This window comes from Schistocerca gregaria, unplaced genomic scaffold, assembly GCF_023897955.1.
Source record: "Schistocerca gregaria isolate iqSchGreg1 unplaced genomic scaffold, iqSchGreg1.2 ptg000251l, whole genome shotgun sequence".
NCBI lineage: Eukaryota > Metazoa > Arthropoda > Insecta > Orthoptera > Acrididae > Schistocerca > Schistocerca gregaria.
In genome coordinates, this window is record NW_026061759.1 from 9,250,219 (window position 1) to 9,262,846 (window position 12,628).

Genomic DNA, 12,628 nt, shown 5'->3' on the forward strand with positions numbered 1-12,628 from the left:
CAAGACAAAGAGCTTCACAAATTGATAAGTCGATAACGTGTTGGGCCACCTCTGGTCTTTCCGCGGGCAGTTACTAGGCTTGGCATTCACTGATAAAGTTAGTGGATACCCTTCTGACGGATATCGTACCAAATTCAGTTCAGTTGGTTCGTTACATCCTCAAAATCGCGACCTGCTTTAAAGAACCTGCCCATTGTGCTCCAGATGTTTAAAATTGGTGAGAGATATGGCGATCTTGCTGTGCAATGTATTGCCTTGCGTGTACAAACACGTAGATACGATATCCGTGTGTGGTGCGTAAATTGTCGGTAGGCACCTCACTTAGTGTCCCGAGCAGAGTTCAAGCCGCCATTAAGACAAAGGGTGGACGCACTGCATATTAATGTCCACTAACAGGTGTCTGTACACTCACTGATAGGATAGTGTATTTCGAAATGTTAGCAGAGGCCAGAAGTTGGAGCATTTGGTCTTCCTCTTAAAGCTTAAGTGGGGAGAGTCGTAGAATCTCTATAAAGAGACACCTCTGGCAACACTAGTTGAAAGTGGCCTTCAAACTAGCCGTCAGAGCTGCCGTAGCCGAGACGCCCCCTGGGTAAACGCTACGGACTTCTGCAGTCGCGCCTCGCGATCTGTCACGAATTATGGAATGTATTCGCAGATACCAATTGTAATACGACAACGGCTATACAGTTTGCAGGAAACGTACAGGATGTTCTGAAATTCCCATCACTACCTGCTACAACTTGTAGAGGGGACTGAGTACATAATACTCATATTTTAAATTGTAACCTGTCTCCCGAGACGTACCGTATACTAGAACCACTTGAAAACATGTTGGTAACGATGTCACTTTGACAAGTAATTTGTTACATTGAGGAGCCAAAGAAATATCGTTTATGGTCCCCGCGAGCACGCAGAAGTGCCTCAACACGCCGTGGCATGGACTCTGCTGATGGCTGAAGTCGCGCTGCAGGGAACTGACACCATGAAACCTGCAGAGCTGCCCATAAATCCGTAACAGTAAGAGGGAGCAGAGATCTCTTCTGATCAACACGTTGCAAGGCATTCCAGATATGCTAGTTAATGCTATAAAATTTACTAGAAACGTACAGTATGTTTGGGGAGTTTGGTGGCCAGCGAAAGTGTTTAGGCTCGGAAGAGTGTTTCTGCAGCGACCATGTAGCAATTGTGGTTGTGTGGGCCGCTCCTTTGTCCTGCTGGAATTACCCACTTCCGTCGGAATCCACAATGGACACGAATGGATGCAGGTGATCAGACAGGATGTATCTAGACGTATCAGGGATCCCACATCACTCCGAATGCGCACGCTCTACAACGTCACAGAGCCTTCACCAGATTGAACAGTCCGCAGTTGACATGCGGGGTCCATGGAGTCATGATGTTGTCTTCATACCCATACACGTCCATACTGTATATACATTTTGAAATGAGACACGTCCAACCAGGGATTATGTTTCGAGTCATCAACAGTCCAATGTTCGTACCGATGGGCCCAAATGAGGCGTAAAGCTTTGTGCTGTGCAGTCAGCAAGGGTACACGAGTGGGCCTTCGGCTCTGAAAGCCCATGTAGATGATGTTTCCATGAATGGTTCGCATGCTGATACTTGTTGATGGTCAAGCATTGAAATTTTCAGTTATTTTCGGAAGGGTTGCACTTTCGCCACTCTGAACGATTCTCTTCAGATTCCATTCTTGCAGGATTTTTTTTTCTGGCCGCAGAGATGTTGGAGATTTTTTGTTTTACTGGATTGCTGATATTCACGGTGCCCTCGTGAAATGGTCGTACAGGAAAATCCCCACTTCATCGCTACCTCGTAGATGCTGTGTCCCATCGGCCTTGCGCCCAGTATAAAACCACGTTCAAAGTCATTTAAATCTTGATAACCTGCCATTGTAGCAGCAGTAACCGATCTAACAACTACGGTAGACACACGTCTTACATAGGCGTTGCCGGCGGCAGCACCATATTAAGCCTGTTTACATATCTCTCTGTTTGAATACGCATTATTATAATAATTTCTTTGGCATTTCAGTGTAGATGTGACCGAGTACATCTATTGTTCTACAGTTTCACTCTTTAATAACGAAAGAATCAAAAAAATCGGTCTTCAGAGACACTGGTTTTACAGGAGGGCGTTTTCCAATTTGAAATTACAATGATATTATTTCCTTCAGCTGCTGAGAGGCGTTGATAGATATCAACGAAGACAGGTGAAAATGTGTGCCCCGACCGGAACTTGAACCAGGGATCTCCTGATTACATGGCAGTCGCTCTATCCATCTGAGCCACCGACGGCACAGAGGATAGTGAGACTACAGGGACTGTCTCTCGCACGCCTCCCGCAAGACCCACATTCTCACCTTTGTATGTCCACACACTACATTCGTAGCGTCCTTTCGCACATGTCCGGAAGAACAGACACAATATCCATATAAATATATTTTCCAATTCGCATGCGCTGCGTCTCCACGGAGCACCACAGACGCACCTGCTGACGGTGAAGGCACCCTTACTCGAAGACGTTGTGCAATGGTAACGAAAAGCGTGTGGGGAGGAGTCAGACGTTGTGGACAACGATCTTGATAAAGGCGACCAGCAGCTCTTCCAGTACTGAGCGCTTTGGCCACACAGAATACTTGTGTCGGTGTATTCGGCAAAAGTTTGCTCAGAAATGTTGCTCTAACACTCACAGACACATGAACGAGACTCGATCCAGATCAGAGAGGAGACAGCCGTCAAATGACATCATAGGATCAGACGTAAGTAACCCCCCCCCCTCCAGTGATTATAACCCTGTTGCATACCACATTAGCGAAGGTGTATTTATACGGCTGTATCACGGATATACCTTTCCATACATGGGCTCCTCTTCAAAATATCGTCACTCAGTTCCCTAGAAGTTTTTAACGGGAATTTTGCAACATCCTGTATCTCTCCACTAACTATACAGTTCTTTCCAGAATTAGATCCCTCTGCAGTGGAGTGTGCGCCGATATGAAACTTCCCGGCAGATTAAAACTCTGTGCGGGACCGAGACTCGAACTCGGGACCTTTGCCTTTCGTGGGCGAGTGCTCTACCATCTGAGCTACCCAAACACGACTCACGCCCCGTCTAAACAGCTTTACTTCTGCAGTACCCCGTCTCCTACCTACAGCTGTTGTACGACATTCGAAATATACGGATGTATTTCAGAATTTCGGCGTAATGCAACTTCGCAGAAACATGGCTGAATTTTCCTGTATATTGTTATCATTAAAACCAAGCACCGTCTCAGTACCTAATACTTTTTGATATGGAGACAATTTTCATCATTTCAAGCACTATTAAAGTTGGTAGGTGTAGGAAAAAAATACCAGTACCATACTGAAAATATCGGTGAGAAGCGATAGAATTCCTACAAACAACTTGGAGAAAATCATTTTGGGTTCTAAGCCATGTCATTATAAAACAGTGAAACAACTAAAATAACTACATTCCGACCATCGTTTGAACGATCCTCTTCAGAGCGAATAAATGCCACGAAATTTCAAATCAGCAGCAGCGAAATGAAAGGTCGATTTGGAAACAGTTTCTATTTCTTCTTTCTTATCTTCGATTAATTTCCCAAATATCTCGTTCGTTTCGTATGTTGCTTTCATTATACAAGGTGTTTCACATTTCTAGAGCTTGCAATTTTTCCTAGTAACTCATGCATGCAAACGTCATCTAACGAGGCTACAGAGCATCAAAATACAAGCGCCAGCTCCGGCAAATGTATGTAAGTAGAGTGTGATGCCGTGATCATGTATCAATTTGATCATGTATCATGATCCAGAAACGAATGAGTCGAAAGTTACATACCTCTGACGGCGGAATACAAGTACTGGTACTGTTGTTGCTAACTTTCAAAGCTGGTAGTATGGATCAAAGTAAGAAAAAATGTCCGGTAAACATGGGCTACAAAATGCATACCTGAGGAGCTATGAGCACTTGTTCAGCAGTGGAGATATGTTTTATGCTAGCGAAGATGAACAAGTCCTCACAGCTCTTAAGGTATGCATTTTACAGCCCATGTGTACTGGACATTCGGTCCATACTACCACCTCTGAAAGTTTCCTGCCCTACATCTCAGCTACAACACTACCGGTAGATCCTGTCACAAGTAACAGGAATGTCTTCTCTTCCAATTTTCCGTTATAGGGACATAACCTCAAATTTATAGATTTATCCATCTCCATCATCATAGAAAATTGGTAACATCTTCATTGAATCTTTCTGTGTACACATATTTTACAGACTCCAGCGCCTGTAACTTCGATACCCTGTAGCGTCGCTGGATGACGTTTCCAGACATCGATTCCTATGTAAAACTTCATCTGGTAGGTCCCCTCTACAGACGCGATAAGTGTGTAGCACGACGTGTGAAACATTCTGTATGCAAAGTGAATAACATGGGTGAATGGACTAGAACCGAAGCCCCCCCCCCCCCTCCCATTATCTCTCTCTCTCTCTCTCTCTCTCTCTCTCTCTCTCTCTCTCTCTCTCTCTCTCTCTCATTCTCTCACTTTCATTCTCTCACTCTCTCTTCTCAACTATCAACTGCCAGCTTTCCTTTATGTCTTTTAAGTCTTAAAACTGCTGTCTGATTTCTGGCAGAGCTCTAGATAACATGCCGCTCACTGTATTTTATCGCTGGTTACATCATCTTAAATTCAAACTGTATATTTTGCTCAAAATTGTCAGAAGTTATTTTGTAACATCTATAGATGTTATAAATATGGGTTGAATTTCTTCAACCGATCTCTAGCGGCTAGTGTGTTCTCTCAAAATCGATTTTCCTCTAGCTCGTCTCCTCTAATTCCTGTGTAAATATTTTGGATCAGTATTTTCAGCCAGGACGTATGAAAGTGATGGTTCGATAGTATCCGCACTTATCACTATTTGCCTTATTTGGTGTTGGTGTTATTTTTTTCGTTTAGTCTGAAAATTTAGCAGTCACGTCAGTTAGCATAGATGTTGAGGAGTGAAGCAGCAAACGTCGACAGAGTGAGTCCTCACCGGTGCTGATAGAGCCTTCTGGTGGCGAAGCCCTGCACTACAGACAACTGAGTGTGTGAGGAACTAGTAGCGACATCTAGCAGCGAAGTGATGAACAGCAAAATGGCCGCGAAAATCGAGTGACTTAAATGTCTAGTTGCTGTTTATTTCTTCCTTTACACTATTATTACAAAACAGATTACGGCATCACTGCTCGGTTTGTCTGTTACCGTATTTTTGTGTATTTCACACATTACAAAATAATTCTGTTCTGGTAACATATAATGCAAACTACTTCTCGAGCGACATTAATGTACGCAGCATGTTACATTCATCATTCCCTCTTTGTAATTTAGTATTACTAATAGTTTTGTCCACACTTTTAAGCATTAAAAATGGATATGTGGCTCGGAACAGGACTACTGTTACATTAAATGTTAACAACATAATCGCACGGTATAGTGAGTTAAAGATTATTGAACAGCAACGAGAACTGTAAGTAAGTTTATGCAATGCAACGTTAGTGATATAATAGTACAACAGTAATAGGCGTTTGTCAGCCCTTTTTTTCTATTTTACAGTTTCACTCATTACTGATGGCAAATGCCTTGCAGAGAACGTAATATTCTGCATCTTCGGTACGGCCTTTACAATCTCTTTCATTGAACTGCACTTAACATGGAGAGGTAGTAATACAATTTTTTCTCTGATCTACAAGATACTTTTACAAAAAGTAGAGGCAGAGAGGTAGTCATGTAACTATTAATCGAAATATTATATGAACTATATGGGCGTGTTAGTAAAATCACCAAGAAATTCCTCTTATTAATTTTAAGTGTTATCTGTTTGATTCAGCATTCAGCTCACATAAAACCACGAGAAATATCGTTTTTATAAAAAAAAACAGTTTATGTCTTTAGTGACCTGTGTAATATCAAACATCTCATTTTGACACTAGAATAATTTGAGAAAAAAAAGGCCTGTTTTAGTTTTTGAAAATGCAATAAGTGAAAACAATGTATTTTAAAAGGTATTGTCAATTGTTACGAAACGATTTATTATACAGAATTTATAAATCGCATAGTAAATCATGATACTAAAAAGAACACCTTGTTGGCTTGTGACACAATACTTTGCATTTTCTTATGACTTTGACATAATTACTGCCTTTTCAGCACTGAGAATGAGTAAAATACATTATGTAATATATGAATCAGTATGATAAACTTTTTTCGAATATTCATTGTTAACTACAAGAAAATGGCAGATGTTTGGGTATTTACCTCAGAAGTATTCAGCACACGAAGGATAACAAAAATCATTTTTTTGGTAAGGTTTTTGTTTGATAGTTTCCTACAAATATTACTGATACCATAGTGAGATATATTAAGTACCTTAAAATATATGTAGATGTGGTCTGGTGAAGAAAGTGTGTAAATTAAATTTTAAAATGCTTGCACCAGCATAATCAGGTTTAGTTTGTAGTGTGGGAGTGAGCTCCACGTGGGACCCGAAGCACGGACCCCACGGGGGTGCCCGGCATGCGCCACATGCCAAGGCAGAGGTGGAGGCTAGTGTTCGGAAGTCTGAAAATTCCAGCGCCGGCCGGGGATTGAACCCCGGCCCGGCTGGGGCGAATAGCCCCAGCCGAGGCGCTGGAACGTTCCAGACCCCCTTACCACTAGACCACCGGTGACCCCGGCGGTTTCTTGCTCCATAGTCCAGCTAGTGGTCGTAGAGCACTTCCTGTTGTCCTCCGTGTTTACACCGAGGCAGCAGTGGCGTGGTGTAACAGGAAGTGTTTACTTGCGTCCGCTGGATGTCCACTTAGTGTACGACTTATTTACCCGGCTGACGTTCGTGTCGCTATAATCTCCTTAGTTGCGTTACAATTATATGCAGGGACTGAAAATCTGCCTATGCAGTTGCACGCAGTCGCATCTCACTATTTGAACCTCTGTAATTCGATCGTGTTGTCAAGACCCATGTCAGAACTGTTTATCGAAGAAAGCTCATGTGTTCGGTACATTTCATAAACGGAAGCGACTGGGATAACACACAGCCCGTAAACATTTTGTAATGAAGTGTCAGCCGGTACGTAATACTCGATATCTGGAGTTGTTTTATCGGTTATTAAGATAATCGTTTCACCCCTATACACTTAAAAAAATTCCCGTGTTTTCTCAATAAAGCATAAGCACAGTATATAAATCCCTCGCGAAAATGACATCGGAGAAGTACAAGTGTTCGAGTGCCACAGAAAACAAGTGGGTCCTTGAAGGTGTGGAACGGAGAGCAGAACTAAAATAAGATGTAACGTTTCGGGATTCCCTCATAGTCGCGTAGACACTCTAGAAGCAGGAAGATCCGTTTGATGACGTCACTTGAGGAGTGAGGAAAAAATTCACTCTCAAATAAATACTGTACAAGATGCCTCGTCGCCTCTTGAAGGGTGTCATGGGATTCTGTAGCCGTGGACTCGGCGACCCGTGAGCCAACGCGGTGTTTCTGACCACATACATTTTAGCTGCGGGTTCTCCGACGTGCAAAGGAAGCCGCGACAATGGGGAGGCTCTGCGTGCCGTTTTGTAATAAGAACGCCTCTCCACATTTTATCGTAGGAATGATATAAATTTTAAACTTCTTAGATCCACCGAGTCATTATGTATTCTTAAAATATCTTTAACTCTTTTTCAACACATATGTATCTTTTACCTCTTTCACTGAAGAAGCTGACCAACAGATTTTTTTTCAATTTCAGGTATTGGTTTTATTGCATTCTCCTTTAGCGTATTGATCAGAAATTGTAGGTTAAGATACCTTTGCCTTATTGAGTATCGTCTGCTATGCCAAACTTCGACAGCATTCATGGTCCTGTGCATCGAATTGATGACGGTAGATAGCTGACCGAAATCACTTTGAAATAAATTCTCTGAACGCAGATAACTTTGATACAGTAGTGTTAGGTATCGAGGTATTATCTAACGCAACTGAAGCCAACCTAAGAGTGAATTTATTTCGAAATATTTCGGTCGACTGTCTGTCTTCACCAATTCCACATTTCAGGTTGTGTACTAGCATTTTCCATCTATTGACTGATTAAATAGTCTACGCCACTGGGCACTTGCTGCGCTGTTACTCTCCATGCTTCATCAAGGCAGTCCGGTGGAAGATGGACTCTACAGCACACGTGCGGCAAGACAAACGAACTACTTCTTCATCCCTGTATTGCTCCACTAATCTCAGTTCTTGTATGTCTTCCACAGGCATTGCTTGAAATGAAAATTACAACTGGAAAATAAATGTCTCGGATAACACTGTTTTCATAGCTTAATTTGCAGCCATTTCGAAGTAAAGCAATGCAGTTTTAAATGACAACCAAGTTATGACATTTCTCGGTTGAGAAAAAATATTTCACAATTATTTTGACTTTCCTCTGGTAAAAAAGCTAGTCTTCCGTGCTTCAGGTATCGACAAGTTGTTTCGAACACCTCTGAAATGTCCGTCCATAAGAAGAGCTTTATTTTCAAACATTTTCTCCCCTTCTTCTTAACTGATCACCAGGATTCATTTGTCAGGAACAGGGTTATTATGTCTCCTTAAAAACTTCAGTCACTTTCAAAATATCTTCGTGCTGCCGAATCCCTGAACTACTGCCGTCTTTCTCATAATTCGTTATACTTGCGACGTAATCTAAACCTTTATCTCGCAAATCTTGAAATTGCTCTTTAAACCCTCCGAAAAAAGGCACTGTCTACTCACCGCAGACTGTTTCCCAGAAGTTATGCATTCGTTTCTCAATCTACACATCTGTTTCGTCAGGTTGGGCGAGAAACTTACTGTTGAGCCGTGATTCTACCATTTACAATTTTTAAACTGCCGCTGCTCCTATTCCGTTCGGAGTTCCTGTACAGGCAATTCGTATAATTACCACATTTCCGGTGCTCCTGGCACCGCTTACCATCCTTTCCCCTTTCTGTTTCCTTTTCCTTTCCTTTTTCTAACCACACGCTCCAGTCACATTAACGTGACCACCGCCTGTGTCCGACGCTAATGTGTAGGGTATGCGTAACGCGGAAACTCAGCCACTTATGTGACATCCAAAAGGACGTGATCATTGCCTTTCGGGCCACAGGTGGATGCATTTTCGAAACGGCAGAGTTCGTAAAATGTTGGCGTGTTGCCATATTTAAAGCACTCCGCGCATGGCGCTGTCGAGAGCCGACGCTGAGGCCGTTGTGGTGCCCAGCGGTCCACAGAGGACAGGAGTTAAAGGAGACCGCAGGTGAATAACGTGCAACTGCTGAGCAACTGACCATGCACGTGAACCGAAGAGCCTACCGACAGTGTCTCCTCTAAGACCACTCAGCGAAAAATGCTATGTGTAGGTCTCCACAGCAGACTCCTGGTCCACACACCTATGCTGACTGCTGTTCGTCCGCGACGAAGGCTGGAATTTTCACGCCAGTTCTGCGACTGGGCGTCCACTGAACGGTGACCTGCGGGCTTTCCAAGTGACAGACAGACGTTGGCGTGTAGGGCGCGATTCACCTGAAAGTGAACACCCTGCAACAGTCGGTGGCAGGGTTAGGACAGGAGGAAGGATCGTTACGATCTCACAAACGTTATCGTGACACTCCCGTCGTTCTGGAAGGCACAGTGGATGAGCAGAAATATCGGTCGGAACCGTTGCCACACCTACATCGAGTCTTTTTTCCCTCGGAATCTACCAGCAGAACAACTAAATCTGTGACACAGCTTGCAGTGGGAAAAGCACCAGGATGAGTTTGCTGTACTCCGTCGACCACCAGGCTTCCCGGACTTAACGGAATCGAGAATATGTGGGACCACCTCGATGAAGCTCTTCGTATCCTGGGTCCTCAATCGAAAAACGTAGCGCAGCTAACTAAGGCACCGACGTCGGCATGGCTCAGTACCTCACTGACTCCTGCGCGTTTCTCAGTTGTCCGCGCTTCCCGTTAATCGTATCCCCCTACAGTGACTCAATGACGACACTCTCCCGTACACGACAGCATCATCAACAGCCGCAGACTACTGTTCACTCTGCCTGTCACCTCATTTATGTCTATACAGTATAACAGCTGTCTGTTACACTTCCTGGGACACTCCTGACGATACCCTTGTGTCTGATCAACGCTCGCTGTCGAGAACGTACTGGTATCTGTTGTAGACTTTAAGCCGCTCTCATATCTGGGAACCGACTCCGTATGCTCATACGAGGCCCTTGGTTAACAGTGTGCAGTGGAGCACCGTGCCAAAGGCTTTTCTCAAATATAGGAGAGTGCAATGTGCTTGGGACCCTTCATCCGTGGTTCGCAGTATATAATGTGCGAAAAGGGCAAGCTGCGTTTCACACGAGCTTTCTAAAACCGTGCTGATTTCTGGACGTAAGCTTTTCGGTGTCTAGGAAATTTATTGTAATCATATTCAGAATACGTTCTAGGATTCTGCAGAAAATCGATGTCTGTAATTTTGCACATCCTTTCTTTTACTCTTCTTGTACACGAGTGTCACCTGCGATTTTTTAAACTGCCTTAGGTTGGACCCATTACAGGTGTAATATTCAGAAGGCAAATGTATATTGATCTCGTTATATACGGCTGCAACTTGCGCTTTTGCCAGTCCTTTGCGAAATACTGCTGGGCAAGAGAAAGGCGATAAATGCGAATGAAGTAAGTAAAACTGAAATTGTTTTAACTTCTTCGCTGTCGCCGAATCCTTTCCAAGCGATGCGTCCTTGAGCGGGTCAAACAGGTAGCAATAAATGCTCTACAAGTAGGGTGACTTTTGAAGTTTTTCTTACCAGTCAAGTACAATGCAGACAGCTTCCATTCTCCATAATATCAGCAATATGAAAATGAAAATTCACGAAAGTCAAATCTGGACTGTAGCGATAATGACGCAGAGTCTCCCAACCCATTACTGTTTCTTTTCCCTTCCAGTGGTTTCTTGGATCAGCTGCGCTATGTTTGGGCGAGCGTTGTTGTGTAATAGTATCACGTCTTTTCTTTGACATTGGCGACCCTTTCCTCTCGTTTTCGGCTTTACTTTGCTCATCACTATGTGTGAGTGGTCAGCGCTGCATCCTGTACGCTGATCTTCCAAATAATCACCAAAATACAACTACTTTGGCATCCAAATGATGGCCAGCATCACTTTCCTCGCTGAAGCTCGAGTTTGAATTCCTTTCGGACAGGTGAACTAGTGTGCTTCCATTTCACTCCTTGTCTTTTCGAGTCGGGTTCCCCATTTTGAACGAAAGTTTAATCACACGTTAAAATCTCGTTCGAAAAATGTTCACCTTCACGTTCATAGCACTCTTTGTTTCCTTGTGTTGTGTGAATTCTCTCGGGACCCACGTTGGACTTGTTTCGCTGTACTTGAGCATGTCAATGACGACGTTATGGACTGTGCCACTACCTGTTGCAGCTATTTTGCTATTCAGTTCTACTGCAACACGTCGGCCATCAGGAGTAATGTCGTGAGAGCCGGCTTTAAGCGAAGGAGGAGACAGTTCAATTGGCCGGCCACGGTGTTTTTTATTAGTCACTGAAGTTAGATGGTTTTTGAACTGTCCTACGTATTTATCAAAAATTTCCGTCGTTCGCACAGCTTCGACCATACTGAAAAAACGTTAGAGAAAATATTTCGGCCGTTTTCCGTCTTCTGAAAGGGAAAACGCATCGTTGAACGTTGCTCAGTTAATGTGGAAACTTCAACCGGACACGCCATTCTCAATTGCAACATTAAGGTTATAAATAAAACAATTATTTTTTGTCAGCCGCTCTTAGCTCATCACAGTCATGCCATCCTAAAGTCATGAAACTACAAAAATTCTTCCTACGGACTATTCGACTTCATTAATTTGCTTTGCAGGGGAAACTCACGAAGGAGTATGCGCTTAGTATTTAGTCGGTCATTTCTAGTTGATGAGAAAGTTAAAACAAACAAGTAGCAAACCATTGCTCATTTATTTAGGAACAACATTTATCAGATACAGCTGAGTAACGTTTAACCCAAACCTTAAATGTCATATATATGACACTGCTCGTAGCTGCATCATCTGGCAAGAGTACGCATTAACACCAATAACAAGAAAATGCACCATGACCTTCGTAAACTGTGCATTCTTCATGCCACTGTTGGGAGCAGACATCACACTCAATACAGTCTTCCGTGACAGACTCGTTTTAGTCTTCGCCACACCTTGGGCAGTTCAAAACATGAAGTTGGAATAATAGACAATTGTGAAGGTGATTCGATAAACCCTATGCCTGGCACTTAGATATGATTTGCACAATATCCATGTGGGTGTAGATCCCTCCTTGGATTGTGCCCTGGTTGTTGCTGAAGATGATGGAGCAGTTTAATCCAGATTAGCCACAGAGATTCTACGTTGTTCGTTACTGATATTTTGTCCCTCCTTGGTTTACTTTGTTTTCCTAACAATGCATTTTTGTACGTAGACTCAAACAGAATTCCGGATGTTTTTGCAGCTTGCTTTAGATGTTCGAAAACCTAAAATTGTGCAGTTCACAAAACGAAAAATCATAGTATCCTATGACTA